The 15,076-nt window shown below is 40.6% G+C and overlaps 1 non-coding gene across 1 annotated transcript; it reads left to right on the top strand.

Annotated features, from left to right (window-relative positions):
- The first annotated feature begins 14,735 nt into the window (after nucleotides 1–14,735).
- LOC122098129 lies at nucleotides 14,736–14,842 on the top strand. The gene has a single exon (XR_006145677.1). It is a non-coding gene; the product is annotated as a U6 spliceosomal RNA (small nuclear RNA).
- Nucleotides 14,843–15,076: the final 234 nt, after the last annotated feature.

Genomic DNA, 15,076 nt, shown 5'->3' with positions numbered 1-15,076 from the left:
GGCGACCACATAGATCCTGGATGTCATGAAGTTGCTGAGGGGACAGTGGCTTGGTCCTACATACTGGCTTTAGGCTCTGAAATTGTCCCCACAGAGATTGTGAATGGTTGGCTCTCTTGATCCAGGGACTCCAAACCAAGGCCTTCATGATCCCTACTTCCTTCCTTTCTTCCTTTTCTCCCTCCATTCTTTCATCCTCTCTTTTTCTTTTCTCTCTCTGTGTGTCACTCCTGGGCCTTGAACTCAGATCCTGGGTGCTGTCTCTGAGCCTTTTTACTCAAGGTCAACAGTCTATGGCTTGAGCCACTCATCCACTTCTGGCATTTTCTTTTTGGTAGTTAGTTGGAGATAAGAGTCTTACAGGCTTTCCTTGCATGGGCCTCAATCCTCCCCTCTCAGCCTCCTAAGTAGCTAGGATGACAGTAGTGAAGCAATGATATCCAGCTCAAACGAAGATTTCTTCATGTGCTGCGGAACCAGCAATGGTACCTTTAATCATGTATAACCCTCACCCTCACCCCCGGACCTGGCACCCACTGTAACAGTTTGTTGGATAAATAAATGAGCATCTGTCTATGACAATACTACAGAAAAGTCCCACCCAATTCAGGTAAGCATCCTAGGTGGGGGCAAAGCCTGATGTAGCTCTCCAACAGTTCTCCCTCCTCCCTCTTCCCACCCTCCTGGTGCCACTGCACTTAACTGTTTTGGTTCCAAAGACATGAGCCATGATGTCCTCACTGAATTCCAGGGCCTCTGGGATGCCTATCTTCTCAAAGATCTCTGTCCAGCTACTGACCAGCTATGTGGCATTCAATTCCCCACTCAGGTGTGAACAAGGTTGCTGTTAGGTGAGCACCAGGCTCAAGGGGCCTCCTCTCCACTCCCTGGGGCCAGACAGGATGGTCCACCATATCCGGCTCCCAAGTTTCATGTTGCAGAGAAAGAATCCCTGAGGCATCCTGGGTCTCTGAATCTCCCAGAGTCCAGTACAGGTCCTGGGAATTGTCTCTGCTCACAGCTGGCAGGCTGTGGATGAGAAGGTCACAATCTCTGCTCCCCAAGACATCCTTGACTGTGATGGTCATCCTAGAGAGAGCTGGAGGAGAATCAGCAGCTTCTGGAGAAAGGCAGTCAAGGCACGACGTTCATAGCAAGAGACCATCTGGCTTGGGAACTCTGCCTGTGCCACTTCGAATGTCTAATTTAATGTCTAAAATGGTCCATCTAATTTGACCCAGAATCCCAGGCATTAGTAGAAATAGCCAGCTTCAAGGAAAAAAAAAAACCCTGGGAAATCTGGCATTTCACTTGTCCCAATCAAACTTAATGGGTTCCAAAATCAGTAGTCCCCTTTTCCTTCCAGACAGCCTACAGCAGGTTACAGAAAATGGCATTCAGAGAGCCCTAGCTAACTGCCATGTCCTGATCCCAAGCAGGCTCCAGCAGGGGGAACAGACTTGCCTACCATTGCCCAGCTAGAAACAGCCCAGGAGGGACACAGATTGGAGTCTGCAGGACTCCAGGGAGGACTGCCAACCAGTGCACTGCCCTGGGAGGGAATCCATGCCACCATTGGGGGCCTGGAGCCTCCTGTTCAGATGTCCACGGACACCTTCAATGCCCTGGGTAAGATTCCTCTCTCATCCTCGGTCATGGTGAACCATCTGCCATGTAACACTGTTCATCACTTCCCAGACCCTCCTAGATTCACAGCCCCTGCCCTACTCCCCCTATCTCGTTCCCTAATTATGTTTGGCAGACAGATTCCCAACTTTGAATTAGCTCCAACTACACACATGAGAACATACTGTCTGGAAGAGTGAGGCTGTGGTCACAGTAGCCTCATGAGCCTTCTGGCTGAAGACAGAAGGGCAGGTGTCAAAGCTGGTCTGCAGTTCACACAGGCCTCCTAGGGGAGACCCATATAGGCCCAGCGGTTACTGTGGGCTGCAGGAAAGGGGAAGAAAGTGGTGGGAAGGAACATCTACTGAAACCTTTTCTAAAGGAGCCATGAAACGGTGAAAGCGAAAACAAAAATTGTGGCTGGGCTCATACTGGGCATTAATGAAAAGAGAACAACAAATACACTCAAATAAAATACTTTTGCTCGGGCTGGGAAGGTGGCTCAGTGGAAGAGCGCTTTCCTTGCATGCATGAGGCCCTGGGTTCGATTCCTCAGCACCACATAAGAAAAAAGAAAAAAGCCAGAAGTGGTACTGTGGCTCAAGTGGTAGAGTGCTAGCCTTGAGCTGAAGAGCTGAGTGAGCTGAAGAGCTAAGGGACAGCGCACAGGCCAGAGTTCAGACCCCACAACCCGACCCCCCCCCAAAAAAATGCTTTTGCTCTTTTTAGACATGGTGATTGTACAATGAGAAAGATGATCTCTCTCTCTTTCTCTCTGTCTCTCTCTCTCTGTCTCTCTCTCTTTCTCTCTCTCTGCCTCTCTCTCTCTCTCTCTCTCTCTCTCTCTCTCTCTCTCTCTCTCTCTCTCTCTCTCTCTCTCTCTCATACACACCTAAACACACAGTCTCTGAGCAGTGCCTCTCCTGAATTTGTTGGTTTCTCATCTGGGCAATGTACCAGCTCAAGCACAGGGGTTCCCTTGTCAGAACCAGGGGCAACCACCCAAGGGGAACAATGCTCTAATAATGCAGAACCACCCTGCCTCCCCCTTTTTCCAGGGCCAGACCCTTCCCCTTGGGAACAACTAGCCTTGACTCCCCATTCACCAAAACCCTAGGCCAGGACGCTGGGTGAAGGAGTCCCCAGACATGTGGCTCCTCAGAGCCTGGACAGAAAACAAAGCAAGGAGTCATGGTGCCTCCAGAGAGGTGTCTGACCTGGGGTGGAGGGGGGTTGTTGGGGCCTTTGATGGGGACCTAAAGGCTATATACATGGATGGACTCCCTACTTCCAGCCTACATATTTCTGGGTGACTTGGCAGATTCTTGGGGAAGACAAGGAGACCAGATGGACTGGGAGCACTAGCAGAAGCTGGCAGACCTGGGAAATGTGATCACCCAGTCAGAACTGTTGACAGCTGGGGTTGGGGGTACAGGCCGGTTGTATGTCTGTCAGAGGGGGTGTGGGGAGGTAGCAGGGAGTGGATCACGTGGTGCTGGCCTGCAGGGCGTCCACTTATGTGTGCTGCTGGAAGAAGCTGTAGGCTACGATCAGGTGCGCGCCCAGAGTCTGAGGATCCGGGGCAAGGACCAAGTCAGGGCCACAAGCACGCCAGGGGTGCGCCATCTCAGCCTGGTGACTGCAAGAAGCTCTGTGGTTCAGAGCCGGCAGCACCATGTTTGAAAAGCAGCCTTACTGGGAGTAGGAGGCGGGGGCTCTGCCGGCACTTGGCGGGGCTGCAAGCAACCTCTGCTCCTTCTCCTCAGATGCCGTCGCCTCAGCAGCCTCCTCCCCTGTGTTTGCTGCCGCTGCTGCCTCCACCTCAGCAGCCATAGCCCCCTTGCCGCCGCATGCTCTGCACTTCCAACCAGGACCCACACTATGATCAGAGCGGCCGCCAGCCACTGAAGCCATTTCCACTGGTGCCTGTGCTAGTGCTCTCTCTTCTCTCAGCTCTCTCTTGGCCCCACACTCCTCTCCTGGGCAACCCTGCCCTGAGGCATATGCGCCCCTGCCCCCTTGACCCCTGGCCATTGTTGCCACCAAAGTGTGCCCCTGGGCCCCGCCCCCTGCTCCCCTGGGCCCTGGCCCCCACCCCTGGCCACAATCGCAGCCCTGACTAGGTCCTAAGGCTTCCAGACCATGGCAATTGCAGCCTTACCTCAGCTCAGCACTACCCCTCACCCCCAGTACCGGCCCAGGGGATTGAATCTCCCCTCAGCCCCACCGCTGGAGGAGACTGTCCTCCATCCCCCTCCACTCCACACACCAAGCAGGTGCATGGTGAAACTCCTGTGTGTATTTGTGTTTGTGTGTGTGTGTGAGTGCTGGGGATATGGGTTAGGAACTGAAGTGATACATTATACTCAGAACTAAATTGAAGGAGGAATCCAAAATTAGTTACCAATGTTTTAAAAATGCAAGCTAAAGGAAATAATTTATGAAAAAATCAACATTTACAATAAATACAGAATCAGTATGACTGATATTCCTTTTATCCCAGTTGATCACTTTTCTGGTTATATGTTTAGTTAGGTCTTGATATTTAGCTGAAGTTCTGTTCTTTCATATATTCATTTGTCAGATCAAAGAGGAAATTAATTCCATGCCGGAGTCAACATCCATAATAATGATATAGTTGTATCCTGCTACTTTGCCAAAGTTTCAAATCAGCTTGCGTAACTTGAGTCTTTTTTGGATCTAACTAAATAGGTATGCAATTTTGTCAGTACTAGAAAGATTTTGATCACCACTTATTAAAATAGTATTTTCTAGAAACTACTTCTATCTTTTCATGAAATTTTTAATGTCATTTATATCATGGGTTGATGTTTTCCTTTAGATAACCTACATTCAGTCTTCTACAATTTGGAGTAGTTTAAAATTATGTACACTCAGGTACACTGCTCAGATTCTATTATTTGCATATTTTGTTCTTGTTAAATCAGTAGGATTTAGGTCTCAATATGGATACCATTGGACTTATTCGTTGCATTTCTGAATTTTTTTAAGTATGTCATGATTTTTGTTATTTTATTCTTTTAATATGTGCTGCTCTCACTCCACATACAGTCACATTTGTTTTAAACAATTTGATCCATTCACGTGATTTGCTATATTACGTTCATCTAGATGAATTTAATTACAAATTAACACAACCATATTTCTGAGACACAGTTATCTTTATGGATCTACTCAAGGGTAACATGTATTTCAGGTTTTTGTGCTTAAAAACAACCAGGCACAACAAGTTTTTGTTCCTGGGGGAGTTCTACTTTGTTGGTAGTTTTTCCACCTGTGGTGACTTCAACATATGTGTGCATTTTATTTCAGTTGTTTTGTGTCTATATTTTTTTTCATATAACAGAAAATACATAAATAATCAGTGATTTAGAACTTTTCCAAATAGATTTCTAAGAGAGCTACTTGAAGTTTTGTGATATCTGGGACCGGGTAGGTCTTCTTAATGGAGGGGGTAGCAGAATAACAGACACATTCTTTGACATGATTTGAATTCTTCCTCCTCTTGCCTCACTATTTCCAATAGTATTACTTCAAAGCCTTTAGTGGAAAGAAAATAAATTTGTCTGTATGAACTCATAAATTTTGCTTTAATTAGGACACACCACACATTTACATTTGATTTTAACTCTAAAATCTTCTTTCCTTCTTTTAAAATCACAGATGTGAATTTATAATGCTAAAATACCATCTAATAATTTATATGAAATGGTCCAAACTATTTTCACTTCACACTATATGTAATATAGAGTGTAATAATAGTGAGTAATGGAGTATGTAATAATTTACTTTGGGGAAAGCTAATTACAGTGGATTTTGTGAGATACTGAGTAATAGTAAAAATTATGTTTGATTCTATTAAAAAGTTCACAGTTACATCTAAAAATAACTCATAGTTATAAACTAATACTAAAAAGTAAGATTGTTTATTGGGAAAATCCAGAAGTTTCAATAAGCTTGCTTTTTACAAATTGACTTGGATCTGGGCTTTGGTGGCTCATGCCTGTAATCCTAGCTACTCAGGAGTCTCAGATTGAGGATAGTGGTTCAAAGCCAGCCTGGGCAGAAAAGTCTGTGAGACTCTTATCTCCAATAACCCACTTGAAAGGTAGAAACGGCACTGTGGCTCAAGTGGTACAGTGGTATCAATGAGCTGAAGAGCTGAGAGACATCGCCCAGGCCCAGAATTCAAGCTGCACGACCAACAACAACAAAAAAAATGGACATGGATTTTTACTTTAAATTTCATGATTTTTTTATTGTGAAAATACATACAGAGGGGTTACAATTACATGACCAAGGAAATGAGTACATTTCTTATCAAGCATTGTTGCCCCTCCTTTGTTTCCCCTTACCATCTCTTCCCAACTCCCCACCCCCAAACCAACCCATGAGCCAAAGTTGTAAAGTTTTTTTTCCAACATAACGTGTTGAACATCTGATTGTTGCAATGGGTCCACCTGTATCCCTATTTAAAGAATTTGTTTTTCCCTTCTCCTCCACAAATTATACCAACATCAAACACAGTGAAAACAAGGGTTATACCATGGGGGAGGGACATACAAAGAAATCATCTTAGAAATATGCTAGAAACAATAGCAAGAGAAAAAAAACCATTTGAGTTCTTATCTTGGGGTTCATTTCACCTAATATCAACTTATCTGACCATTCCTGCTTGATTCAAAAATATACTAGTTATTGCAGATAAGGGAAACCATGGGACCTATATTTATTTGGGCCTTATATAATATATATTAATATATTATATTAATTGATTTGCGTATATTGAATCAGCTTTGCATCCCTGAAATGAATCCTGTTTGATCGTGGTGTATGATTTTTTGGATGAATTCTTGAAGTTGATTGGCCAAAATTTTGTTGAGAAGTTTTGCATCAATGTTCATCAAAGAAATGAGTCTCTAGTTCTCTTTCTTTGATGAGTCCCTGCCTGGTTTTGGGATGAGGGTTAGGATGTTTTCATAGAATGAGTTCCGTGTGCACTTTCTCTTTCAATTTCATTAAAGAGTTGGAGGGTATTGGTGTGAGCTCTGCTTTGAAGGCCTTGTAGAATTCCACTGTAATCCATTGGTTCTTAGATGGGAGTTCTCTTATTGCTGCTTCTATCTCAATGCATGATATGGGCCTGTTTATTCGATTTAACTCATCTTGGTTTAGTTTTGGCATGTCAATATTTGCTAGGAAAAGGTCCATTTCTACCAGGTTCTCAAACTTATTAGCATAAAGATTTGAGAAGTATTCCCTTATAAAGTTCTGGATTTTTGGTTGTTTCTGTGGTGATGTTTCCATTCTCATCTCTGAGTTTGTTTATTTCTGTGTGAGCTCTTCTTTTTCTGATAAGATTTGCTAAACGTCTGTCAATTTTTGTTAATTTTTTTGAAGAACCAACTCTTTGTTTTGATGATTCTTTCTATTTTTTTTTTGGATTCTAATTCGTTTAATTCTGATTTAATTTTAATTATTTCTTTCAATCTACTGGATTGGGGTTTATTTTGTTGTTCTTTTTCAGTGAGGTTCAGATATCTCATTAATTGTTGGTTTCAGATCTCTTTAATTTGTTGATGTAGGAACTCAGAGGTATAAAATTGCCTCTGAGTACTGCATTTCCTGTGTCCCAGAGGTGCTGGTAATTTATGTGTTCATTTTTGTGGAATATCATGAACATTTGCATTTCCTTTCTAATCTCTTCCATGACCCACTGGTGATTCAACTGTGTGTTGTTGAGCCTCCATGTGTCACAGGACTTTCTTTGGTGGCTTTCAGTGTTGAGTTTTAATTTAATTCCCTTGGATCCTGTTTCTTGGCCTTTATTGTGCTCTTGTTGGTTTTCTATGTGTAGGACATGTTTAAGTATCTTTTGTAAGTCTGGTTTGGTGGTTCTAAAAGCTTGTATCTGAATAGGCCTATCTTTTTGCATGTTTGGGAAATTCTCTGCTATGATTCTGTGAAATAAATTTCCTAAACCGTTAACTTCTGTCTCTAGGTGCTCCTCTACACCCATTACCCTCAGATTAGGCCTTCTGATGGTGCTTTCCAAATGTTGAATAGATCTATCATATTGCAAGGATAGTTATACATTCTTTCTCTATAATATCTAGGCTGTCTTCAATTCCCGAGATCTGATCTTCTGCATGGTCTAACCAACTGTCAAGATTTTCTACTTTGTTTTTTATTTCTTTTCCTTCTAATTGTTTGGCTTTAATGGCTTCAAATTCTTTGTTGCAGCTTTGTTTTCGGTCTTGTATGAACTTTACTTCCTTAATTTGGTGGTCAGTGTTTCTTCTCAAATCACTTAGTTGATTCGTTATGGTTTCCTTGGACTCCCATTACTTTTCTTGGGCTCCATTGAGCATTCCCTTTGTGGTCTCCCTGAATTCATTCAGCTGTCTGCTCATGGATTCCATGAATGCCTTTATTGATCTTGCTCTATTCTCATCCTTCTCTCGCAAATCCTGTATTACTCTTTGAACAGCTTCCTCACAATCATGCAATTCCTGTCTTTCTCTTTGACTGATCTCAGCCTTCTCATGCAATTTCTGTATTTCTCTTTGACTGTTCTTAACCTTCTCATGCGATTTCTGTATTTCTCTTTGACTGTTCTTAACCTGCTCATGCAATTCCTGTATTAATCTTTGAGTAGCTTCCTCATGCTCACAAGATTCCTGTATTAATCTTTGGTTTGCCCCCTCTCGCTCTCTATCTCTCTCACACTGAGTCTTTTGCAAGCTTTCAATCTATTCATTCACCATGTATACCAGTAATGCTTGTAGAGCTTTTTGGGAACTCTCTTCTGGATTATTCATTAATATTCTGTCACCTGATTATCATGAGTGGGAATTCATATACCCGGACTTGCCATTTTTTGTGTGTTTTCTGGCTTGTTCTGCCCATTTGGTATGAAAGTAAAACCAATTTTGTGCTAGACCACTATTTTAAGGCAAGCATCAACCGGAGTCCTGTAGTTGCACAGTCAAAATGGCTGCAGATACAATCTAGTACATCAGATACAATCTATTCATCATCAAACAACCATGGACTAATGGGGTAATAAAAGCAAAAAGGATTTGACACACCAGAAATTATTAGGTTTAGGGACAATTGTGGAGAAAAATAGGATTAGAAGGATGTGGAGAGGTAAAAGAAGAGTGAATTTGGGCTGGGAAGGTGGCTCAGTGGTAGTGCTTGCCTTGCATGCCTGGGGCCCTGGGTTCGATTCCTCAGCACCACATAAGCAAAAAGAAAAAAGCTGGAAGTGGCGCTGTGGCTCAAGTGGTAGAGTGCTAGCCTTGAGCTGAAGAGCTGAGGGACAGCGCCCAGGCCCAGAGTTCAGGTCCCACGACTGGATCCCCCCCCCAAAAAAAAAAATTAAAAAAAAAAAAAAGAAATCTGGTGGAAAAAAAAAGAGTGAATTTAACCAAGTCCTAATCTCTGAGAGGGAAATGCATTGTACAGAATGATTGGAGAGAGATTTTTTTAAAATAAAGAAAAAATGGATAAACAAAAATTTAAATGTAAGAAGTAAAACACTTAAAAATTATGTAAGTTTAAAGAAATGATATGGAGAAAAGAAAAGGATAGGTTGAGAGGAGAGGAGGGATAGAAAGGAAACATGAAAAACTAAAAAATAAAAGAAAATTAAAATTAGTTAATTGAAAATTATACTGGTATGAAGAGATAATACTGCCATTAAAGAAATTAAGCCTAAGATGTTTTGAATCGAGTAATAAATTTCAGGATTAAGTATGTACGCAATGGGGGATAAGGTCTAATAATTGACCACTGGTATGTATCTGGGGATGAGCAGAACAGCAATTAAGTCAAACAAAAAAGAAAGAGAGAGAGAAAGAAATGAAAACAATAATAAAAGGACCAAAAGGTCAAAAGAGATTAAACCCACACACACACATCAAAAATAAAAATTATGAGAAAAAATTAACATCAAACACTTTTAAAAATTGAAAAAAAGGTTAAAAAGAAGAGTTCTTTTATTTTGGGGTTTTTTTTGGGGGGGAATGATAAGACCTTGTATCTCTCCTGTGTCTATAACCTGTCTCTTGGTGGAGTCTCTGGTGTGCTTGTGGTGTTTAGTTTTCCTTTTGCTTGACTGGTTTCTTAAGTCAGTTTTTTTTCGTGCTGGCAGAAAAATGCTCTGCTTTACCCAGGATTTTGTGATCCTCTTCCCAGGCTATTCAGTGGGAGGGAGATCTGCTTTGAATATCACCAAAGAGGGAGATGGCAGTTTCCTCCAGTGTGTAAGTGCCTTGATGAGGTAGGGTTGGGGCCTTTCAGAAAATGGTAGCTTTTCCCTGAGGGGCAACTCCTGAAACACTCATGGAACCCATTCTCAGGGTTTTATTTTTTTTTTTTTTACTTAGTTTCAATTGTTTGTCTAGGCTGTTGTAGGGAGGGGCAGCCTCTGGCTCTGTTTACCATGTGAAGGACATCACTCCACAGAGGTTCCACTGACTTGGTGGGGTGACATTCCCCTGTGTGGAACTGAGCCTGACAGGTCATGTCTACTTCCTGTGACCTACTAAATGACTCTTGTTTTCTTCCAAGGCCTGAATTGGAGCTAGCTGCTCAGCCCTGGGGAGGTCAGTATCATAGATGGAGATCTCTGGTAGTGGGGGAGGGGCGGCCTTCCCTCCTCTGCTCCCTGAGAAGGAGTAAGGATGTCAGGATTCTACTCATGTAAGAGTGTTGGTTCTTGGGTCATCTCTGGTCTGTGATCTGTAGGATGAAGATATCTGCTCCTTGTCAGTTCTTGCTGGTGTTGAGTAGAATCTGCTCACCAGCCACGTCTGGGGCCTTTGTCATGGACTCTCTCTGTAGGTATGGTGGCTATAGCCACTGGCACTGTCCCTACTGCCACCTCAGCTGTGGCTACTGGCAAGTGCTCAGATCTGTCATCTTGCCTGGATTTTCCCTCTTTGGCCAAACTCTCTGTACTTTGATGGCACACTTGGTGTGACTGGAACATTTAAACTGCTGTCTATGTAAGAGCTTGTTTACCCTCCAGCTTCTCCTCCTCCGTTTTCCCCCAAAACCTCATGATTTTTTTTGAGTGTTTTTTTAGTGAAAAATGTTTTTGGTGTTTATATTTTGGTTTGGCATAAAATGAGCCTACTATTGTCTTAATTTAATAAAAAAAAACTTTCTGATTCTATGACAGCATAAATTTTGTGGGTAATGGTTAAGACTAGGCTGCCTTTCTGAAAAAAAAATCACCACCCATAAAAGAGGAACAAAAAGAAAATAACATATGACAGGAAACATTAATCTTAATGGACTAATAGTCTGTCAGTTTGATTTAACTTTTAATCAAAAATTAAAGTAATACTTGATAACGTTTTATTAACATATTTAAATTTCTTCATTCTTGTCATTTAAGATTCACTTTATAAAGAAATTCAACAGGTGACAGTGTTTTTCCATGACTTTTCCAAATAAATGATCATTTCATCATTATAGTGTATAGCACAATATACCCAGAAAGCATTTAAGGAAAATTTTTTTCCCATTTTTTGGTTTGCTTCAGTCTGTATTTAAAGCTGCATACCACATCTTACACACTCTATTGTCTGTCTTCTCATTTGAAATATTTCAATAAGTTTTCTTTCCCTAGTTTGTCAGCCAGCAAATCTTTATAAAACAGCATGCTTTCATTCATTGTGCTTTCCAAAATATATCTTACAAATGCCAAAACGAAGCACAATCTGAAACATCTGTGGATTTTTCCACCTAGAGTACAAAGTAATCACTTTCCAAACTCCTTAGAACCAGCTGTTTACTGGCATTAATTGTGCTGTCACTTCCATGCTTTAAAACAACAACATTTGACAATGGCATACATTTTAATTGGTTTACCACATTTGGTTTGTTTTCAGCAAGGACTGTCTTCACAGAAGATGGTAATAGATGAGGTTTGTAATTATGTATTTTGAAAGGGCTCTAAGTTGTGGATATAGAATATCCATTTCAGTGACTAAATATTTAAATTAAATCCTATAATGGATTTAATTGTGACTAAAGTGTTCTACAATCTAGATATTTTTTAAGGAAATATTGTAATTGTTCCCTTGGTGACAATGTAATTGGAAGACTTAAATTTTTCTTTTTCTTTTTTATAGTGAAAACGCTGTACAGAGGGGTTACAATTACATGGGCAAGATAATGAGTACATTTCTTTTTTTTTTTCTTTTTTTTTTTGGGGTCTGGTCTTGGGGCCTGAACTCCGGGCCTGGGCGCTGTCCCTCAGCTCTTCAGCTCAAGGCTAGCGCTCTACCACTTGAGCCACAGCACCATTTCTGGCTTTTTTCTTTTTGCTTATGTGGTGCTGACGAGTCGAACCCAGGGCCTTGAGCATGCAAGGCAAGCGCTCTACCACTGAGCCACCTTCCCAGTCCATGAGTACATTTCTTATCAAGCATTGTAGCCTCCTCCTTGGTTTCCCCTTCTCATCCCTTCCCATCCTCCCACCCCCACCCCCTCCATGCAATCCTCCTCCCTGCCCCCACCAAAGTTGTAAAGTTCATTTTTCCATATAACGACTTGTACATCTCATTGTTCCAAAGGATCCAACTGTACCCCTATTTAAACGATTTGTTTTTTCCTTCCCTTCCACAAAGTATACCAACCTCAAATACAGTGAAAGCAGGGTTATACCATGGGGGAAGGAAATACAAAGCAACAAAGAAATAATCTTATAAATGTGTAGAAACAATCACCTGAAAGAAAAAAAATTGAATACATATATTAGGGTTCACTTCCCTAAAATCAACTTATCTGACCTTTTCTGCTTGACTCAGACATATACTAGTTATTGCAAATAAGGGAAACCATGGGACCTAAGTTTCTTTGGTACCGGCTTACTTCACTTAATATGATTTTTTTTCTATGGAAGACTTAAAATTTTCATATACTATTGCCATCTTAAATGAAGTGAATGTACCTGGGCTTGCATACAGAACTTTTGGGACAGCATTAATGTTTGAATCTTTGATGGGATTTGGTTGGGAATTGTGGCAGGCTTTCATGGTATGAGAAGAAAAAGGATATGATTGGAATTTATAGCAATATCTAGTTGCTTCCACCCCTGGACAAGTCATTATCATTGGTGAAGATGTTGCCATTTGAATTTACAATGCCCCAGAAAGACCTATGTGTTAAAGAAAAATGACTTTCCATTTCCTCCCAGGCTGTGGAGAATACCTGAATAGTTCTTCTGGAGATTAAGTTCTTCAGAATAAAACCTATGAGAACATGCACTCTCATCTTCTTTCTTCTTTTCTCTTTTAATCATTCTAGGTCAAAAACATTTCTTTTTGACATACTCCTCACCTTGACATTGTCTTGTCACAGGCCACCAAAACAATAAAACCAACTGAACATACACTGAAACCTTCAAACTTATAAATCTGAGTAAGCCTTTCTGTTTAATAAATGGACAATATCATTTATTATGGTAGGTTATAAAGCTAACACAGAAATCTAGTCTTTCTAACAATGTAGAGTATATAAAAAATGCTTCATTATAAAATATCTAACTCCAAGTTATATTTTGTGTTTTTGTTTCTGTAGATCTTAGGGCTTAAACTCATGGCCTGACTGGTCGTTTTGTGTTCAAGGCCAGTGCTCTACATAAAATCTGAACTGGAACTCCTTTTCTCCTGGTGGTTAATTGGAAATAAGAATCTAATGAACTTTCCTATTCTGGCTGGCCTATTCATGTTGCATACTTTATGTAATTCCAATTCTCAGCATTATATAGATGTTCCAACTACAATATAAAAAACTTAAAATATACTAAGGATATTTGTAAAGTATAAAATGAGGGAAGAATTTTCATCCTTTAGAAATCTATGCAAAATCTATGCTAAACTATTGATATTTTACTGGACCTTTCCTGCAACCAGTTTGATATAGTTTAATACTTGTCACACCAACTTTCTCTGTATTCTACTGCATATATACTTTTTCACGTATGTTTGTATATGTATACATATATGTATCTATCTATATATGTTCCAATGTGCATCATCGGACTTGAAACTGCTTTGTTTTGCTGTTCAGCAATGAACCTTGTTGGCTCATTCTGTGACAATATCTGTTCTCATTTTCATCATTCCTTTATTTACCAAATCATCAGCCTTCTAAAATCAGCTTCATTTCTTGGGTAAGGTTACCAATCAGTCCAACCAATATCCACCCAGAGGCTTTTAATAAAGCAAGTTTTAAGGAAGAATATAACATGAAGTAACAACTACAGAAATTCCACAGAGACCTGACATCTTTCACATTTCTGTCTTCCTTCTCTTCTCATACTCCAGAAAGTATTGACTAACACTATAAATATACTGCAATTATAAGTTAAGGATCAGTGTTTTCTTTCCAACCTGAAGCCTTCTTTTCCATGATTCTTGACATAAACTTTTTGGGACATTTTTTGGATTGTGATGGGATTCCACCCAAAACAAAGCCATGTATATCAAGAAAGTCAATGTTTTCAACTCAGAGTAGTAAACAAAAGAGGGAGAAAATTAAGGTTAGCTATATATGTTAAGCACAAATATAGGCAATATCAAGATATCTTGAAATTGTATACTTTTACTGGATAAAGTGGCTCAAACCTGTACTATTATCTACTTAGAAAACAGAGATTAGAGAATTGCAGTTCCAGGCAAGCCCAGACCAAAAAAAAAAAAAGAAGTTTCAGAAACTCTAACCATTTGATGGGTGCTATGTGTTTTGCTTGTGTTAGGAGGACCACAGTCCAAGCAGACCCAGGCATAGTGATACTTACCTCAAAAGAAGCAATCAAGTTACAATCTGCAGGTATGGCAGTAGTAGAGATACCAAAGTTGTAAAGTTCCTTTCATTGTTGCAATGGGTCTACTTGTATCCCTAATTAAACATTTTCCCCTTCCCCTCCACAAATTATGCCAACATCAAAAATGTGTGCTTATGTAAGAAATGCATGATTCTAAAATTTCATGACAATTCTTTTGAACTTACTTTTTTGTGGAATTGACTAAGAAAATCAATTACACCTTCTATATAAAAAATGTTCTGTGCTTAATCCGGCAGCCCATACACTAACATCGGAATGATACAGAGAAGATTAGCATGGCCCCTGCTCAAGGATGACTCGAAAATCAGTGAAGCAATCCATATTTTTACAACAACAAATGCTGGAGGAGATGGGGCCACAAGGGAACCCTACTGCATTCTTGGTGGGAGTGTAAAAGTCTTCAACCACTTTGGAAAGCAGTATGGAGTTTCCTCAAACGACTCCCCATAAAGCTCCCCTATGACCCAGCAATCCCACTTTTGTTCATTTACCCAAAGGATCACAAACAAGACCATACTAAAACTACCAGCACAACTATGTTTACTGCAGCATTATTTACCA

The sequence above is a fragment of the Dipodomys spectabilis genome, unplaced genomic scaffold (assembly GCF_019054845.1).
Source record: "Dipodomys spectabilis isolate Male_0828 unplaced genomic scaffold, ASM1905484v1 ptg000460l, whole genome shotgun sequence".
In the NCBI taxonomy this organism is placed as follows: Eukaryota; Metazoa; Chordata; class Mammalia; order Rodentia; family Heteromyidae; genus Dipodomys; species Dipodomys spectabilis.
Note: the sequence above shows the minus strand (reverse complement) of the source record. Positions and strands in the feature narration are given on the sequence as shown.